This window comes from Pinus tabuliformis, chromosome 3_2 (genome assembly GCF_031772625.1).
Source record: "Pinus tabuliformis cultivar Carrire ecotype Pingquan chromosome 3_2, CPIR1, whole genome shotgun sequence".
Lineage (NCBI taxonomy): Eukaryota > Viridiplantae > Streptophyta > Pinopsida > Pinales > Pinaceae > Pinus > Pinus tabuliformis.
The window spans coordinates 104,053,173-104,074,112 of record NC_142302.1 but is presented as its reverse complement, the minus strand read 5'-3'; positions in this window follow the sequence as shown (position 1 = coordinate 104,074,112).

The window sequence follows — 20,940 nt, the reverse complement described above, 5'->3', positions numbered from 1 at the left end:
TTAGTGATTGTGATATCGGCGATCGGGGTGATCGGCGATCGAAGGAGCAGGGAAATAGACCCCCACCAATGAGATACACGAGGTGCGATATTTGTGATTGGCATTCGACATGGTGAAAGGGAAGACCCCCGGGACCATTGCAATTGCGATGTGTGATATAGCGACGGGGCCGATAGCGATACACCGATATCGGTGATCGGCTATCGGTGATCCCAGATATAAAGGGCCATTGACAGCACGACATGTGATAAGTGATAAGGGCTAGACCCAATGGGATTATAGACCTGATTCCATAATATTTGAAATCCGGGAATTCGGGATTTCTATGTATTTCCTGTGTATTGTTTTTTTTACCATTATGCCATGTGATAGAGATTTACAATGGAATGGTGGACCCAATGGGTTTATCAATGCGATTGAATGCATTTTGAAGTCTGGTAAAATGCTCAATCATGTGTTTTCATCAGTTTTCTTGTGTATTGCATTATTGGGCTATTTCCACACAAGGAGGGCCGAACGGTTGGATTTTCCTATGCCCGCTGATTCATTGCAATAGGAAACTGATTCTTTTGTGGAAATAGTTAGGTTCTTCAATGATGGAGGACTGTAACCGATGCATGATAAAAACACAGAGAGATTGATGGACCTGAGGGAGCTAGAGGACTAAAAAAGGTTGTTGGAAGTTTGTTGAGAGTCACTTGGAGATCAAGCAAACTACAAAGGCACGCAGAGGCTGAGAGAAGTTCAGAGCAAGAGCCAGAGCCAAGAGCCAGAGCCAAAGTTAAGAGCCAAAGCCAAGAGCCAGAGCCAGAGCCGAGAGCCAAAGCTAGAGCCAGAGCCAGAGCTAGAGCTAGAGCCAGGAAGCCTAAGAGCTTCAAAGCCAGGGATGAGATGGTGTTCTAATCCCATTGTTTCTATGTAATCCAATGGAGTTGAGCATGGAGCTTGTAAAAGAACTTATGCCATAATCCCAGAGAGCCTAGTTGAATTGACTAGATCTCAAGGAGACATAGCCCAAGAGGTTTGGGTGAACTCCATATTATATTTTTGTCTCATATGTTTGCTTATTTGTTGCATTGTATTTACTATTATGTATGTTTTATATCAACATAAGCAAATGAACTTAAGCACTTGAGCAGTTAAAAACAGACACAATTATACACCTATTTTCGAGCACTTTTTAATTCCACAATTGGTTAATCATAAGGTCTTGGGAATATATAAGCTTTGAAGTGGGATAGGTTCTTGTAAGCTTGACAAGAAGCCCGTAGTGCCCCATTTTCAGATCATTTTGGCATCATACATCCTTTGTATTTATTTTTCAATTGCAAGTAATAAGACAAGATTAATCCTCCTAGGTTTTTGTTTGAAAGGCTTTTGATTTTCCTTAATAGGAATTGTGTGCTGGATGATGTTGGTGCCATAGGATTTAAGGTCCTCATAAGTCCAAGCAAAGACATCCTGAAACTCTTCAATAGTTCAAGGTATTTTACTTTCTCGGTTGGGGGTAATGATTTTGAAAGTCTAATGAGTTTAGGATTTTCATCTGTGCCTATATTACATTCTTCAATATTAGACCTTAAAGGTTCCATCTTAGGCTTCCTAGGAACATCATTCGAATCAAATAATTCTTCCATAGGGGTTAATCCCTTAGGTAAGAATTTATCTTTGATATTAATTACTTCAGTTTCTTCATTGATTATTTCATCAATCTCAATTTGTTCTAAGTTATCTACATCTGATTTCGTGAATTTAGTAGGGTTAAATCTATTTATTTCATCACCTTCTATCTCATTTATTTCTATTTCATTCTTAATGTCAAGATCTATTGATGTATCAATGTCTATATTGTTATTGCTAAATTCCTCCTCTGAAATCAAAAAGTTATTTATTTGTTTATCATCAGAAAATATTTGCCAATTATTTAAATTATCTGGAATTGCAGGTCTATGCCTAACTTCAACAATGTACTGATGGTTGGGCTGGAAAGGTAATTTACAGGTACTGGAAAACATAGCTAAACTATGGGCTTGCATATTATGTTTTCTAGGAATTACTGCAAGCTTTGTTTCAAGGAAAGTGTTAAGTAATTCTACAATAGTTTCCCTATAACAACCTAATCTAGGGTCTTTCATCATATATACACCATTAATCTGCTTTACAATTAGTTCAGAGTCTCCCATGACAGAAACTCTTTTAGCTCCTAGATTTTTAACTAACCTAAGACCTAAAATTAAGGCTTCATACTCAGCCATATTATTAGTACATTTGAAATTTAATCTATATGCATGACCTTCTGAGTAATCATTTTCTAAATTATATATCCAAACTCCTGCTCCTACTCCTAATCTATTGACTGATCCATCAAAATCTAAATGCCACAACATTTCATGATCTATATTTACACTATCTAGTGCAACAAAATTTTCATCAATTACAACAATCTGACTGTTTTGTTCATTTAATAATTCTGTACTTTGGCCTGTTTCATTTTTTGGTAGAAATTGCAATTTCATTTGGTTCTTGATTAGAATTGTCTGTAATTTTCTCTTGTGTTTGATTAGCATTATATAGTATAAAAGAATCCATATCAAGGTGTATGGAGTAGATAGGAAAGTTTTGAGGTCGATCCTCGCTACTTACCATATACTTCATTAAGGTTTCTCTGTATAATTTCTTGGGTTGACCAAAAACAGAGATTGTTGCATATGACATATCTAGTTGTAAAGATCCCTGAAGTTTGGCTCCCCATGATCTGGATAACAACATGCCATACTTTGGTGGGATATCAGCAACTACAATGTCCATAAGGATGCTTTTGGCAGGATACTGGACTAAAGTGACACATAGATCTTTAATCAATCCTAGACATTTTACCTAACTCGAGTCAAATGAGAATAAATCTTTGTACGGTCTTGTAATGTCTAGGTTTAATTTCTCCATCACTGGTTTGGGAATTAAGTTGTGAGATGCCCCAGAATCTAACATTGCATCACGCAGAATTTTGGCATGGACATTAAGGCTAACGTAAAAAGGTGGAATTCCTCCTTCTTATGGTTTTCCATTAACATCTAGATCAAATATGAGTTCTGGTTGGTCATCAAACAGGTTGACCAAATCCTCATTTTCAACAATGTCTAAAGTTTGGGTTATCTACGATTTATAATTTTCATTTTTGATCAGTTCTGTTAAAGGAACTGATATTTTTAGTTTGGATATCTTTGTTCTTATATTGAATGGTAGGAGATTTTTTTCTGTTTGTGGGTTTTGAATTCTTGGGGCAGAGGTTTGAGTAGATTTTTCTTCTTTTTCTTCATTGGGTACCTCCTTTTGTGAGACTTCAGTTCTAGTGTTTTGAGCTTTGTCTATTGGTTTCTTAGGTGGAACAACTTGATTTGAAGTGGATGTCTGATAGGGCTAGAATGTTTTGGGTTTTCCCTAGGGAGAATTTGGAGCATTTTTGAAGCAGGGGCTTCTTTTATTTTCTTAGTTTGATTTTGCATTGTTTTCTTAGTTTGATCAGGGACATCAGCATTCTTTTTGCTCCTAAGATTATATTGTTTATGAACCTCAAAGATGGCAGAGTCATATCCATGTTTGTAGTCAAATAACTCACCAGACTGCAACTGTAATTGTTGCAGCATATACAGTTCCTGTTTGTCTTAGGTCAGAAAAATAGAGTCTTCATTGTTTATTCCCAATAAGTTTATTTGTGTTTCTTTTTATAGATCCTCTTGATGGGAACTCTCAGCATAGTTTTCTTGAAAAGGTTGCCTGATGTTCTGATCTAGCCCAGTTTCCCTAGCTTTTCCAGTGTTTTTGTTTTTCCTAAAATTTGGGTTTCTAACTTGAGGACCTTGCTGGTTATCCCATTGGGGTTTCCTTTCTATGTTATCTAACCTATCCATTAATCTTTACATACTTTTGGCTAAACTATTTATTTTAATGTCTAATGATGAAGTTTCCTCTTTTATAGTTACTCTTCTTTCATTTCTAACTCTATCTCTTTTAGCTAATAGATTAGCTTCTACACTAACTTCTACACTTTGCATTTCTTCTAATGTTGGGGGGTTTCTAAAATAAACTCAGGATCTAAAATAGTTTCAAAAATTGCACTTTCAGATTTTGTTCTAAACAATGATAAATCAAATGGAAGTTCTTCTAAAACTAACCAATCATCAGGGCACGAATTATCTTTAACTAATGGTATATCGTTGAACTAACTTTCTTCCTTTTTAGATTTTCTTGAAATTAGGTTTGGATTATCAAATACTAGGGCAGGGTTTGGATCTGGATTAGCCCTAGTATAATGAGTCTTCCTAGAATCCAGAATTTCAATTTTTTTAATTCTTTTGTGGAAATTTTTAAGAACGGCTTCTAACAAGTGGATTTAAGAGGCTTAAAATGTAAATTAGAATTTTCTTAAAGTTTTATTTAGACTGAGGATCAGTTCCCTAGTATGGTCGCCACTATGTTATCACTCAGTAATTTCTCTAGAAGTTGTTAGAAGAAAGAAATTTCCGAGGTAACCACTAACCAAATTTGGAGCATAGGTTCTAGCCAACCTAAACTTAGAGAGGGCTCTCTCTATATGATTTAACTTTGTTTGTTTTAATTTTAGGCTAGTTATGGTTGTTCTTGGGATTTTGATTTTTATTTGAGATTGGGTGGTGGGATTACTTAAAAAAATGGATACATTGATGTCTTTTAAACCATTGGGCTATGGAGTCAAACAATAAGGAAGAAAACCCGATTAACTCACTAAAGGGAATGTTCAAAGGGCAAGATAGCAGAGTGTTTTCCAGATATTTGAGATAGAGGGGTGAAAGGGTTCCACTCAGGGTGAGAGAGAAATTAAGGGTTCTCAGAACTGGATAATGAATGAGGAATGAAGGGGTAATCGGGATCAAAGGGAAATTAGAATCCTTTAACCTGGATATTCAAGAAATCAATCTAAACCAATGAGCAATTAAGAATTCCTTAACTTAGATATCGACAGAAAACATTTAAATGTATAATTGTTAAGATAGAGTGTAATTAAACAAATTCTGAAGTATTATTCAATTTATAACATTTAGATTCAGAAACACATTAAAGATTATCAATAACTTGAGAAAAATAACAATAACACAAGAGAATACTTCTCTGAAGTTCGCTCAACACATGAATCCTTGGAAATATTTGATCTTTATTTATCAATCCAGCTTGCTTACTCAGCAAATGATACAATAACCCTCTGGGTCTTCTGATAAAAGAAGTCTATAGAAATATCGAGTAAAATCCACCCTACATACTTTGAATTATGAAGTATTTATACAAAATTATTTACAAAATATCCCAAACTGGCTTCAGATTTATTTTAGGGAAAAAATATCTATTTCTAAAAAGGTAATGCCACCTTTCTAACTGATTACTTTTTAGCACTACTATATCTTATTTCTTTTGATATTTAGCTGATTAATCTTTTATTTGTCATCTGATACTCTTCGACTTATCTTCTTTCACTGATACTCTTTGACTCTGATACTCTTTGACTAGGACAACCGCCCATTTACTTTCACCATTTTGTTTTTACCATACTATGTTAATTGTGGACTTACTTTGAATTAAACTAAGTTAGTTAGCTACTCTCATCTCTCTTCGATTGGTAAATGAATGTTCTTCAACTTTATGAAGACCTCATCAGCCTCTGTGTACTTAGTAAATGTAGGCTTATTTACAAACAGGTGTTACCTCATGCTGGAGGTAAAACAAGTTCTCCAAAGCTTGGTAAAGGACTTTACCAGAGGGCATCCCCTGTTTTGCTGTGTTGTGGATGGCGGCATTGTTGACTTGATTTTTGGACACTTCCCTGAGCTTCCTGTCATAGTCCTTCTATGTCATTAATTACCAAAGGACTTGGTAAACCTTTATGTATCAAAGTGTCAAACTTGAACTTAAATCCATCTATGGAAAGCTGCATGGTCTAACACTTGTCTTCTAAGTTGTGCATCAAATTACTTTTACTAGGGGCTCTTTTTTCTTCTAGGATTGTCCCTATCCCAAATGCTCACCTAGAGTCATTTTTTTCTCTAGTTTCTTTATCCTTTCTGTTAACCTTGCTACCTTTTGTTGCTCCTCTTTATTCATAATTTGAGCAAGTTTACAGTCTATCACCAGACTATTTGCTTTCTCTTCCAGTTTCCTGGTTTCAATATATTTGAGGGACATCTCTTCCATTTCCTTAGCCAACCTATTGGCTTATTCTACTGTAGAATCCGTTGTGGTCAACCCTGTTGCTGAAGTAGACGGTGTTGTTGCAGGCAATGCAGTGGTCAATGGAGCTGTTGGGATCACAGTGGCTGCAACTTCTTAGAGGCTGGCCTTCTTGGTCAACTTATCCATTTCTCTCTCCATTTCTTTCATTTGGGTGTTCAATTTTAACACCAAGTCAAGCATTTCCTCATGGTTAGTTTGGCTCTTTAACACCTTAGTGGTTTGTGGGTGTAATGAAGCAAGGAGTTTTAACTACCTCTTCAAAGCTTCTATATCTTCATTTTTCTTTTTGATCAATTGTTCTATTGCCTTAACATCTACAAGATCATGGCCCATTTCTATGACCAGGTCTTCTAAGGATTTAATCATGTTGTCCTTGGCCTGAGAGGAGGCCTTTTCTGGCTTCATCTGTGCAATTATATTATTTAGGGACTCTTGTAACCTGTATGCATCCATGGCCTTACCAGTCAAGGTGGAGTATATCATTTCTCCAGCTTGTTTGTGAAACTCTATTTGGTCCAAGGGATGGATCTCCTTTCCAAGACTTCAAATGTGGCCTTCTTATAATCTGCTGAAGATTTGGTTTGTGGCACTGTTGGATGCATATATGAAATTTGCATCTTTCCTTCCTCAATATCAAATGAAAACATTAGTTGGCTCTGGTTAGGAGTTGAATGCTTGAAATACTGAGCATATGTCTCAGCTTTCAATTTTTCATTTCTCAATTTAATCTCCTTATATCTATCTTTGGTGGTTCTTCTTTGTCAGTTGGTCTGACAGAGGAAGAAACTTCTGGTGACTTTTGTCTCTCTAACAGTTGTGTGTTAGAAGTGGTGGGTTCATTGATTTCTTCTGCCACTTTTCCTTTCTGACTTTCTATGTCTGGCACTGTCTCTGGTATTGGTTCTGGCTCTGTTTCTAGCTCTGCCCTTTCTTCTGCACTATGTTCCTCCTGTTTAGAAACATGATTCAATTTTCTCCTTTTCCTTGGGTTTGCTTGCTTATCCACTATTTCCATCTGGGAACTAGAACCTCTTCTTTGTTTTTGGGGTTTTTCTCCTCATTCAGAGGTGTTTGTAATGCAGAGGGAGCATCCATCTTTTGACCTTAATCTAGGACCTACAGGAACTCACTCAGGTCAATCTATTGCTCAATATCATACAGAGAATTTTCAACATTAATAATTGTGATATCTTTATCAAACAAATTTTTTTCCAACCATTCAGTTTGGTTGGCATATCTTTCAACTTTAGGCACTGAATAATGTGCATAAGGGGCTAGTTCTCATTTTTCTTATTACTCCATGAGGGTCATACTTCCACATATAACTCTTGGTGAATTTTAACTCCTGTAACATATTGTCTTCCTCTGGTCCAGCTTGTCTATTATTGCAAATAAAGGAGCCCAGTTCACTTTTGACTCTGAGTTGGGTCTTCTTCTTTACAGCCACAAAGTGGACATCATCTGAGTTGATGATTTTCCTTAAATATTCCAAGGCAAAAATTCTTAAGAGAAGATACTTTGGCAGTTTATATGGAGCCAGGTGGCAGCTATAGACTCTGATCTCTGTGTGATTCTAGACAAGTACCAGTCTCCTATCTTACTATTTTTAGCCAGTTGAAGTACCTTTTTGATCTGAGGACAAATCCTAGGTTGCACAGTCCCTGATAGCATATTCATCACTGGGTGGACAAAGGAATCTATGAAGTCCTTATAATCAAAGATAGTGGAATATCTCTGGACAATAGGTATCCAAGAGAGCACATACCTATATTTTCCTCTACTATCACATTTTATAATCTTCATGGGGAATTTATTAGTTTGGCAGTACAAAAGAAAATAATACAATATTGCAGAGAATTTAAACATTCTCTCAGTGGTCAATCTGATGAGTTGTTCATGCATTTTGTCTGCAATGAACTAAGCATAATCAAACTTGATGGCAGGAGGTTTACCAGGGATAAAAAGGGACAGGAATGCAAAAATGAATTCATCTACATGTTCATTTGTCCTGTATCCAAGGATGGAAGATACCATGGTGATAATATGCCTAGCAGTTTGTGAAAATATGGGGGCCATGTATGGAGGAGTAAATTTTGGTGTATGCTCTTCTGCAACTATTAAATTCCTGAACACTTGCTTAGCTTTGTCCTCATCAATAGAATTGTATAGTTCTAGAAGTCCTCCAATGGACAAAGGAGCTAAATTTGGGCTGGGCTAGACCTATAACATCTGATTGATGGATTCTGGAGTGATAGTGAAGAGCACATGTTGATTGGGGGCTACTACAGCCCTCTAGCTGGGGATGTAGTAGGCCTAACAATAGTGGATAATGTCTGGGAGACTGTGGACTTATGGGAATGAGTAAAGGGGTATATTTGACTCCCAGAGGTGAATGTCATTAGCTTGATTTAAAAATCTATCTTTGCTCCAGAAGTGGAGCTTCATTCTTTCAAAGGGAGAGGTTGTATCTTTAATTTCAAAATCCCTATCAACCAAAGGTACGTGATCTTGGTCAAGTTGGGGGGCTGAAATAGGCTTAGCATCCAGGGAAATGTGGATAGAAATTGTGTGGAAAATAGAGGTAAAAATTGGAAATTGACTTTGCAGGGTTCGACCAGTGATCTAGGTTTTACAAGGCTTTTAAGGGTCTGGGTGCAAATCAATTACTTCACGGGTAGGAAGCTTAATTTAATTTATTCAATCTTGAATTAATTGAAATTTTTATATTAAAAAGGAAATATGTGGTGTATTTTTGCAGAATACCTGAAACCGAAGGTTGGTGTCGTGAATTTAGTCGAGGGTCTAAGTTGCAGACAACAGGTGTTGGCTCTAGGCGAGTGCTGGAAGCAAGATGGTGACTAGTAGTCGATTGGAAATTGTAGATTTCAAGTGCGCAAGAAAGCTCAGGCTTTCAATGTGCAGATGGTCGAAAAATAGTAAAAATGGCATTAGCAGGGCCTTATTGGGTGATAACTGAGAAAAGCGAGAAATTTGGTTATTAACAGTGACTGGTTTTGATAGTGTGGTTTTGCCCTTCTTCGCACCACTTTTGGGGAAGGGTGGTAAAATTCGGAGGGGAGGCGAAATGATGCGAAGGTGACACGTTGTAAAATTAGGTCCGGGCAAAACCACCCATTTTGGGTGTTGTCGGGTCGTTAAAGTTTGGAAATGGAATGCGCATGAAATGGAATGATAATTGTTGGATGAGATGGGTGTTAATCGGATGGTGGTCACGCTGAAAAGATTCATAGAGGGGATTGGGGGAATGGTTAAGGAGGGGCTCACCTAATCAAATACACTTAAGCCTGTTTAATTAACTTTTAAATTGCGGATTAACTTAAATGATCCATCGGGCGGGTTTTTACAAGGCGGAAGGGTTTTTAACTTAGGATAAGTTGATTTATGGGTTTTTACCCTAGGAAAATAGATTTATGGAACACAATGATGATTTTAGCGAGGAAGGGATTTTAAAAGGAATCTCTAGGGGAAAATATGGGATAATGAAGTAAGGGTAAAAATGGAGGGGAAAAGGGGTATTTTAAGGGATGATGGGTAAATTAATAAACATGAGAGGGAGAATCTTGTGAAAGGAAGGGAAGTTAGTTAAAATCATATTTTCTTAGCTTTGTACTTTAATGAATGTACCTGCACATTATGATTTGAGCATGTAAAATGTGCTTAGTATTTGTCCATTCTGCAAGTCTTTTTCTACTTACCCTTTCTTACCCTAACATTTTTTCTTCTTTTGCATGGGTGCACTTGAGCTAGCAAACCCTTTATTACCTTATTTTTTATTTGAATAAAACTATCTAAATCTAACCTTATTTCTTCCAATGGCTCCGATTAAACTGTTGATCTCATTTTTATTTCTCTAGCTATCTACTAGTCTGCTAATATTAAACAGTTTGGCTAGAATTTATTCTCTATCTACAACATGAAATTTAAAACATGAAATAGTCAAGATTACACTATTTGACTATCATGGATTATGGAATTTTTAACAAGCTGCACACAATCATTATTTTGCATGAAAAAGTAAATAGTAGTGGCATTTGGACTTGCTCACTTTCATGGTCTGTTTTATTTTTTAGTTTGGGGTTCATATATATATTTTCTAACTTTTCTTTATTTTTTGACCTTTCGTTTCTTTTTTGTCCTTTGATTATTCTTTTAGGACATACCCTATTTTTATTTTTTAAATATGGAAAACTATTTGCTGAAAGCAAGTATGTACATATTACAAGCTTGAGAAAAGTCAATTCAAAAGTATGACGCCTATTGGTATAGGAATCTAACAGTCATCACAGCCTCGATGTTATCAAAACTCATCAACCGAACACCACAGAGCTCATTCCTCACATCAACCTTACATCTCTGACATCCCACATCAGATCTAGGAGCTGTCGGCACACTCAGATCAGCTTTTTTGGGGTAAGCCTACTTTCCATGACTTGTGTTGCTTTTTTGGTGCTTTTTGTATTTTGCTTCATATGAACGATGTCTGCTTGATTTCAGTGAGAGATTTTTTTCGTTTTGATACATTCAAGCTTGTACTAGCACCATTTCATTTTTCGTCAACATCTCACTATTGTCGCATGCATGAAACAGTTTTTCACAAACAGTCGCTGATTTGGTGACTCACCTCACCCTCATGCATGTTGTTCCATTTTCTGAATTTGTCATTCACCATTTGCATGCATGATCATTCACTTATGCTTACATTCAGTGTCACCATGCATTCACACTCACATTCACCTTCAGTTGCCTATTGGCGAGTCTGGACAACCTCACCCCGGGCTCTTCCTTCACTGAGACAGCATTGCACAATCTAGGCAAGGAAGGCTATGTTTTCCTCCCTAGAAATGCACATTTTTTCCCAACCACTTTCCTCCAAGAATGTTTTGTGTATTTTTGAGGGACTGTGATTGCTGGCCCAGAAAACTGCGCAATGTAGTCACTGATCCTACAGCCATTTCCAGCTGAGATTGTGCATTGCACAATTCCAGCACTCAGCAGCTAGACTAGACTATGAATTGTGCAGTTCCACCAGTCATTTAGCCTCCCAGTGGCCCAGACAGTGCCTTGTGCAGTCTCGACACCCAGTCTCCTAACCTTCGGGTCAAAATTGCACAACCTTCATGATCAGTCACACAGGTATGCTGCAAGTTAGTTCTCAAGTTCATTTTGGTTTTCGACTGACATATTGCTTGTCATGAGTGTTGCCATGTCTTTAGGTATTGCAGGTGTTCATCTGCCTCTCAGCAATACAGGTACAATGGTTTCTAGGAGAGCAGAGATGAAGACACTGTTCAGAGCACACTTGGGGATGCATTCAATCAAGTGTCTATGAACTTGCCTACCCATGGAGACATCAAGTTGTTCGTAGACAAGGACATCAAGATATAACAGCAGCAACATCACAGCGAGCAGCATCATGAATAGCAGCTAAAGGCAGCATACCGAATGCAACGAATGCAAGAGGAATGTTGTTGACAACACAGAGGTGGAACAAAGTTGTGAGCTCAAGCTGATCCACTGATGATGAAAGCAACTTTGGAGACTCAGGTTATGAGGTGATGGCACAACATGAAGATCGCGCGAAGACAGAGAATGGAACAAAGAAGGAGTTGTATGCGTTGAAGCAGCAACTCAAGGAAGAATATGATGCTGCACATACAGACAAATGAGTTGCAGCAGTAACAGGAACAACAGCGAGCGCAACATGCACTTATGGATGAAACTGCGCTCGTACAAGTTATAGATCTATCCCAGTAGCTGGCATGGAGTAGACATGGTGAGCAGTTTGGTTGGTCATATGCAAGGGATTCAATAGCATGCATGTCATTGTGTGCACGCATTTGTTCCAACCCATTTAGCACACTCACCAAGGTAAAGACAATAAGCAAGTCCAATTGGAGCTGAACATGTACTTCGGCAAGTTGATGTGCATGACCACCAACACACACTTGAAGATTAGCATGGACAATATGCATCAGTGTGTTTTCGGTTCAGCCGCACCTAAGAAGACCATGTGCATGTTAGCAGACAAGTTAGATGAAGGATCCATACCAATGCACCAGATGCAATGGAGGAAAGAGTTAACTTCAGCAAGATGTCACCATGGGATGCATGCACACCATCACGGACGACCAATCTTGGCATTAGCTCACCACCTTCACCATCACAAGCATGTCAAAGATTTGGTCTCATCACAATGGACTGAGTGTCAATGATGTCTTGCATGGCTTGATCAAGCCATGTTGTCTCACATGAGTACGTGTATTGTAATGTAACTTCATGTCAAGTGTAATTCAAGTGTTGATAGTTGGATCTAACATTCATAGAGTAGATAAAGAGTCATGAGGGTAGATGAACTATCACAAAGGGGAATGTCAAGGGTCACCCCACCCTTTGTTATAAATAGAACCTCATAACTCATTGTAAAGGATTTTGGTCAGCCAAGCTTCCGATAAGACTATCTTGGAGAGAGCTTGGACAGTATTGTACCGTGCCTTGGCAACTCCACTACATTGAGCTAGTACATCTCTTTGGAGGAGTAGGCGGATGTGGATGTAACGTTCCACTATTGGAGCTAGTGGTTGGACATGGATGTATTGTATGAATGGAACTTACACTTCTTTATATAATAAGATCCATCATGTTTCATGCATATGTTGTATTGTATTCCAGCTATCTTGTTTACTATAAATGGCATATGTATTTGCTTTCTTAAACATGCATGTATGGACTATTCTGGATGAGTATGTATGAATCTTTCTGAAATGTGTTGTTAGTTTAACCATCACTTTGGATTGCCAGCTAACTTTCTTTCTAGCTTGTGATGCATCTTCGCTCATGTGTGCCCTTCCCATATGAGTACTATTACAGGCTACCAAGGGGAGCACTCATCTCAACCCCCATGTGTTATAACCTCTCATGCACCTTCCTTGACTCATTGCAGCTGTCACACCCTTGCTACCAACAAAGTCATCTTACTTGCCTCTGTGCAAAATCGTTGTTAAGGCATTACCATACGAACCACTGCTGGGACTCCTACACCAAACAGTATGAGGTCTAATTGGGACTTATTTCCAGGGAGATCCCCTTACATGTTGTTGGGTCCAGCAGCATTAACATTTTGGTACTAGAAGGAGGGCTAGATGACAAGCTGAGTCCTCACATATATTTTGAATCTCTACACTTCTATCATGACTAGCTGCCGAGTTGCTCTTCCGGAATGTATGTCTTATGGAAATGATTTCATCATCTTAGAAAAGCTCTGGGGTAACTTGTCTCATAAAATAATTTATGGTGGAGGTTGTGTAGCCTTAATTAGGCACGTAGTTAGAATTGTAGGCTCATGCGAAAGACATGGATTCTTTGAAGAATACATGAGTTGCGCATTGTTTGTCTACACGCTTCAAGGGCACCCAATGCACTGGTGTGCCACGCTGCCCGAAAAATATATTCATTCTCTTACTCATTGGTCGTAGAGATAGACCATGCTTTCAATCACTTCGACTATAAAGCACTCAACAAAGAAATTATGGAATTACGGAAAGCACCTAATGAATCTGTTGAACAGTTTTACACACACTTTTGTAATCTTGCATATCGATTCCCTGAAGATGATGTTGATTGGGAATTCCTCGATGGGAGATTTGAGTATCTTCTTCACATATCTAAAAATCCACAATTCTTGAAATCACTTGAATCTCACTCATACTCTGGTGATGGAACTACGCAATCACGAGCAAGCACAGTCACTATTACAAGTGATTGTCCACCTTCACCTCATCCAATAGCTCCACCACTGCGGACTGATGTGAGAGATCATGCACATATCTCTGTTGAATCGTCACATCCTCCCACCCCACCTACTCTTAATATCTGCACAGATTTGGCTTGCGATCCTATTGGTTGTCACATGGATTCGTTCCCTCAACCTTCGTCCTCTCATTCTGTTGATCCTTCGGATTACATTGTCTTGTGTTCTTCCATTCCAAACCCCTCACCTGTTGTGAACGAGGATCAAGTTGTCGAAGGAGTTGGTGTTATGCATCTAACCTACACCATCATTCATGATGAGTGTGTGTGGGAATCTAAAGGAGAACTCGCAGTGAAGGATGAATCCTTTTCGGCCGTACCTCATCAACTTCATCCTGACATCCCTTGTGTTTCTGCCACTATTGATTTCCCCTGTGAAAACTCATTTCCATATGCTTCTACATCCGATCATTCACAAGACACATCAAATGTCAGTGTTTCATTACAGTGCGAAGAGGACACATCTTCCTCGAGAAATACGTCCAATCTATCATCTATCTTTATTGAAAACACATAGGGTGAACATATTTGCTTCCCATCTACCCCTCTGCCTGATTCATTAAATCATGAGGATGTCACTGAACATCTCGAATTTTCTAATCTTGGTTGTCGTGATTTATTCACTTCCTCATCTGATCACGATGTTGATTCAATTGTTATTAATATATCTAGGACACTGGTCTATGATGATCTATCTATCAATGAATTCGAAACCCCTAGACTATTGGGGCACTTCAGCCTGAGCTAATGGTTATGTTAGGCCCTCACTGTCCTGGGGTTGGTTTCACTTCTGGTCAGGAAATTATTGAAACACTCAAGGTTCCTCATCACTCTATTCTTTGCATAGAAGATCAACCAAACACCCAAATTTCACTTCCTCCACTTGAACTACACGATCCCATCACTCATGCGTTGGAGGAATCTTACACAGCAAGCACACATGCACAACACAAGTGGTCTACCTTTGTCACATTTGATTGCATGTCACAGTCAAGAGAATGCATGCTCTCAACATATGCATGCAGTGTAGCACAACATCATTGCAGCTCCACAAAATGCATGTCATGCACTTTCACTCATCTTTGTTGTGTGGTTGCTTGTATGCTCGAAGAGTGTTTGTCTTCATTGTTACATATTTCTTGTTTGTTGCTTCTCATAGTTGTCTTGTTCGTGAACCATGCCTTCACCAACATGGGTCAACCAATGCGCCGGTGGCTGCATTGGAAGTACCACTTCACGTGAGATGGCCCATGCACTATTAGCTTAGGGGTAGGAGTAGTGTTTTCTTTTGAGTTGTTCGCTTGCATGCTTGTTCGCTTACTTGATTTGTTTGCTTGTTTGTTTGCTTGCTTTTTTGCTTACTTACATTGATTTCCCTTTTGCTTCTGTTCTTGCTTTGCTTTGTTGTTTATTAGTTCGCTTGTTTCGTTCATAGGTTAGTTTCGCATGAAACCATGTACAACTCTTGAAGCAAGCTGGGTAAAGTACAAGAGGCCTTATGTTTCTATTGCTACTTGGTTATTTGTCATCCAGCCTCTGTATGAAGAACTTGTTAATTTAGTCCATGATACGTCGAAGGAAAATACGTACTGTTCGTAGTGAACCTTGGTGAAAACACAACGCTTGCACGCTAACTAGTATCACCTACTCTAGTCGATTGTTTTTGGGTTAATCCTTATCAGCGCAGTCAAGTAGAGTAAGGTGAGAGGGAAAACCTTAACAAGAACGTCAAAGGTATAATAAAATACTTCTATGCAAGAACAACCTCTTACGCTCTCAATAAGTTGGGATCCCTCTTCCGCCTCTAGAATGAATAAGTGCTATGCACAGTTACGAAGATGAAAAATGAAAAAATGAAAAAGGGAAAAAAGTCTGAAAAAATGAAAATGAATAAGGTGAAAGAAGAGAAAGGCTTCATGTGCAGAGAGGTTATGCAAGTAACTTTTTCGGGGTACTGACCAAGCTCCCTGGCAGCGAAGCCATGTTTTTGTTCCTATGTGACTCCATCAGGGTACTCTCCAGGCCTACTAGTAGCGGAGCAACACCAGAGATGAAACTAAGACTTAACAACTATATTGCTTGTGCACCAATATACCCCTCAACCCTAATAAAAAAAAATGTGTTTCCTTGGCTTGGAATGTGTGTCAATCAACTAAGAGCTTGGCACATACTGCATCTTACAATCAAGCTAGTGTGGAAACCAAGAGGAGCTGAGAACTGAACAATACTTCTAGAGGTGTTAGACTTGCTTTTCACGAACAAGGTCCATTCAGAGAGTTGGAGTTCTACCAGTGTGTCGCCAAGTGTTGTAGCGGCTACAACCACCCTCCAAAATTTTGCCTCAGCTTCGTTTTGGAGCCTCCCTTCCAACCTTCATAGCAGCATGTCTTGCTTCGTCAAGTACACAAGTTTCAGTGTTTTTCTTGCAAAAAGGCAGCCTATCGATCACAGCTTGATGCATTCCCCTCACACACTGATCATCTGGACTTGGTCCAATTGTAGGCTGAGCAACTCCCCTAAGAAATTGTGCAATTCTGGAGGGAAACCAGCCTTCCCTCCAAAAATTGAGCAATCCTGACTGGTAGCTTGATGGGCTCCAGAATTGCGCAATTCTGGCAGTCAACACTCACACTGAAAATTGTGTAATTTTCCCCATCATGGTTGCTCAACCCAGAATTTGCACTAATCTGGGCAGCAGTCAGCTGCTCTGCCCATAAATTTGGAAAATCCCCTAGGCAACTAGCCCAACTCCTAGCCAGAAATTTGTATTTTCTCCCAACAGTCAAGCAGTCTCTTACATGTGTTGTTGAGTTGACCAGTTCCCTCCAAGACCAAGCAAAACTAACTTGCATGCATGGGCTGATTCTCCCAAGGCAACATGCAAAGGCATCCCTTGTTTCAAGGATCTATTTTTAGCAGTTGAAGGTTACATGCAAGGATCATTTCATAAACCTCCCACCAAATGTCTCTTTCCCTAGATTTATGGCATGCTATTCATAGCCTCGATGTTATAAAAACTCATCAACCAGACAGCGCAAAGCTCATTCCTCACATCAACCTTTCAGCTCTAACATCCCACATCACATCTAGGAGTTGTCGGCACACTCGGCTCAGTTGTTTTTGGGTAAGCTCGCTTTCCATGACTTATGTTGCATTTCTGGTGCTTTTTGTATTTCGCTTCGTATGAACTTTGTCTGCTTGATTTCAGTGAGCGATTTTTGTCATTTTGATACATTCTAGCTTGTACTAGCACCGTTTCCGTTTTTGTCAACATCTCACTGTTTTGGCACGCATGAAACTATGTTTCACGAACGATCACCGTTTTGGCAACTCGCCTCACCCACATGCATGTTGTTCTATTTTCTGAATCTATCATTCACCATTTTCATGCATGATCATTCACTTATGCTTACCCTCAGTATCACCATGCATTCACACTCACATTCACGTTCAGTTTCCCGTTGGCAAGTCTGGGAAACTTTGGCCCGGGCTCTACCTTCACTGAGACAGCATTGTGCAATCCGAGGAAGGAAGGCTCTATATTCCTCTCCAGAAATGTGCACTTTTGCCCATCCATTGTCCTCTAGGACTATTTTACGCATTTCTAAGGGACATTGACTGTTGGCCCAGAAAATTGCTCAATGTAGACACTGAGCATGTAGCCATTGCCAGATGAGATTGCACATTACGCAATTCCAGAATTCAGCAGCCAAACTAGACTGTGCATTGTGTAATTCAAGCAGTTAGTCAGCCTCCCAGTGGCCCATATTGTGCCTTTTGTAGTCTCACTCAGTCTCCCAACCTCCCAGCTGAAATATCGCAACCTTCATGTTCAGTCACGCAGGTATGTTACAAATCAGTTCTCAAGTTCATTTTGGTTTTTGACTGATAGATTGCTTGCCATGAGTGTTGCCATGTCTCCAAGTATTATAGGTGTTCATCTACCTCTCAGCAATACAGGTACGATAGTTTCCAGGAGAGCAGAGATGAAGACACCATTCAAAGCACACTTGGGGATGCAATTGATCAATTGTCTATGAACTTGCCTACCCACGGAGACATCAAGTTGTTCGTAGACAAGGACATCAAGATATAACAGCAGCAGCATCACTGCGAGAAGCATCATGAACAACATCTAAAGGTAGCATACCGAATGAAATGAATGCAAGAGGAAGGTTGTTGACAACATAAAGGCGGCACAAAGTTGTGAGCTCAAGCAGATCCACTGATGATGAAAGAAACTTTGGAGACTCAAGCTATGAGGTGACAGCGCGACATGAAGATCGCGTGAAGATAGAGAATGGAACAAATAAGGGGTTGCATGTGCTGAAGAAGAAACTCAAGGAAGAACATGAAGTTGCATAGACATATGAATGAGTTGCAGCAGTAACAGGAACAACAGGGGGCGCAACATACACTCATGGATGAAATTGTGCCTGTACAAGTTATAGATCTATCCTAGTAGTTTGCACAGAGCAGACATGGTGAGAAGTGTGGTTGGTCGCATGCAAGGGATTTAGTAGCATGCATGTCATTATGCGCATGCATGTGATCAAAACCATTCAGAACACTCACCAAGGCGAAGACAATAAACAAGTCAAACTAGAGTTGAACATGTACTTCGGCAAGTTGATGTGCATGACCACCAACACACACTTGAAGATCAACACAGACACTATGCATCAGTGTCTTTTCGGTTCAGCCGCACCCAAGAAGACCATGCGCAAGTTAGCAGATGAGTTGGATGATGGAGCCATACCAATGCACTGGATGCAACGGAGGCAAGAGTTCACTTCGGCAAGATGTCACCATGGGATGCATGCACACCATCACAGACGACCAAGCTTGGCATCAACTCACCACCTTCGCCATGACAAGCATGTCAAAGAGTTGGTCTAATAACAATGGACCTAGTGTCAGTGATGTCTTGCATGGCTTTCTCAAGCCATGTTGTCTCACATGAGTACATGTGCATTGTAATGTAACGTCATGTCAAGTGTAAGTCAGTTGTCAATAGTTGGATGTAACAGTCATAGAGTAGATGAAGAGCCATGAGGGTAGATGAACTATCACAAAGGGGAATGTCAAGGGTCACCCCACCCTTTGCTATAAATACAACCTCATAACTCATTGTAAAGGCTTTTGGTCAACCAAGCTTCCAATAAGACTATCTTGGAGAGAGCTTGGACAATATTGTAACGCGCCTTGGCTTCTCCACTGCACGGACCTAGTACATCTCTTTAGAGGAGCAAGAGGATGTGGATGTAATGTTCCACTATTGGAGCTAGTGGTTGGACATGGATGTATTGTATGATTGGAACTTACACCTCTTTATATAATAAGAGCTAGCATGTTTCATGCATATGTTTTATTGTATTCCAGCTATCTTGTTTACTCTAAATGGCATATGTATTTCTTTTCTTACACATGCATGTATGGACTATTTTGTATGAGTATGTATGAATCTTTCTGAAATGTGTTGTTAGTTTAACCATCACTATTCCCAACTAACTTTCTTTCCAACTTGTGATCCATCTTCACTCATGTGTTCCCTTCCCATCTGAGTACTATTACAGGTTTCCAAGGGGCACACTCATCTCAACTTCCATGTTTTAGAACGTCTCATGCACCTTCCTTGACTCACTGCAGCTGTCACACCCTTGCTACCAACAGAGTCATCTTACTTGCCTCTCAGCGAAATCGCGTTCAAGGAATTACCATACAACCCACTGCTAGGACTCCTACACAAAACGGTCTGAGGTCTAATTGGGACTTCTTTCTGGGGAGATCCCCTTACATGTTGGCAGGTCCAACACTGTCAACACATGTTTTTCTAAAACCTAAAAATTGAAAGTGTCGGTCGAAATCATTAATGACTTGTCGAATCTCAAATTCAATGGCGAGGGTGAAACAACCTTCTTTGAGTACACTACTCGTTTTTGTGAATTCTGCAGGAAGCATAATATTCATTGTGAGGAAGTTTCTTGTAGGTTGTTCAATATTATATTCAAAGGGTGCATAATGTAATGGTGTCACACATTGCCTATTGCTTCCATACACTCTTTCAAACATCTTGCCACAGAAATTTATCGTGCCTTTGATAGGTATGATTACAAATCTAAGTTCAAGAAAATTATGCGATTGTGAAAAGCACTGATGAATCTCTTAGTGCTTTTCACAATCGTTCCGTTCATTTTTACATTGAATTTTCTGAAGATGATGTTGATTTGCCTTTAAAGAAAGATATATTCGAATTTCTTGTTCAAATTTTGATGAATCCACACGAATGTAAATATTTTGAAAGTCTCCCAACATATTGCAGTATTAGAGCTTCAAAATATGCAATGGACGAAGTTGTTGTTCTGAGTGACTCTTCATCTCCTTCTAATTAAACATCTCTAATTATGCAGGTTGGGGTGGGAGAACTTGAGAATTCATGTGATGATTTACCACCATCTTCTCCCAACCCACATACTCAGAATTCTAGTGAAAGTTTTGTAGGTTTTAACCCTTTACAAAAATTACCTGCATACGAATTCTAAAATAGAAAATAAACAATGGCAAGAGCATAAAACATAAAACATATATACACAAAGATTTCCCCTGGATCCCAAAACCGGGACTACCAGATTAATTTTTCATTATATTTCCTTCAATTTTACAATACATATATATACAAGCCAAAGACCCCACAAACCCCAATCCATTAACCCTGGATTAGAACGTAACCATAGTTCCCTTGACTGGGTTGACAAAATACCATGGACTGAAAACCATCATGCACAAAACCATGTGGGTAGTCGTGGAAAGAATATAACGCAACCCAACATTCTCCCACTTGTTTTTTTCTTTCCG